Here is a 607-nt window from a genome sequence, read left to right on the forward strand (position 1 = left end):
CATATATAGATGAAACATTAAACACTTACTAGTTCTATTAATTCAACTAAATAAACTAGTTCTATTAATTCAACTAAGCATTTACTAAAAATAAACTAGTTCTATTAATTTCTTACTAAAATAAAGTAGGTAGTTCTATATAGTAATATTTTGATTAGATCATCAAATCTCATATACCTAAATTTTCTTACTAAAAATAAACTTGTTCTATTAATTTTCATACTAAAAATAAACTAGTTATATTAATTCAACTAGTTCAAATCTCATATATATACCTAATTAATATCTAGCTATACTAATTCAACTAGTTCAACTTGTTCTAATTCATGTAAAATATATTTGACATTAATATTTAACATCTTTTCAATATAATTCATCTAACATTAACATTCTAACATTATTATCTACGTAATTTATCTAACATTAATCTAAACAACGGAAAATAGAAAATAAGTAAAAACAATGTGTGTGTGTGTGTGTGTGTGTGTGTATGTGTGTGTACGAGCGGGGGGCGACGGCGTACGGGGAGCGGTGCGCGATGACGGGGACGGACGGCGGGCGAGGCGGTGGTGACGGGCGCGGCGGGGGCGATGGCGGTGACAGCGAC

Source organism: Triticum dicoccoides, chromosome 2A (genome assembly GCF_002162155.2).
Source record: "Triticum dicoccoides isolate Atlit2015 ecotype Zavitan chromosome 2A, WEW_v2.0, whole genome shotgun sequence".
Taxonomy (NCBI): domain Eukaryota; kingdom Viridiplantae; phylum Streptophyta; class Magnoliopsida; order Poales; family Poaceae; genus Triticum; species Triticum dicoccoides.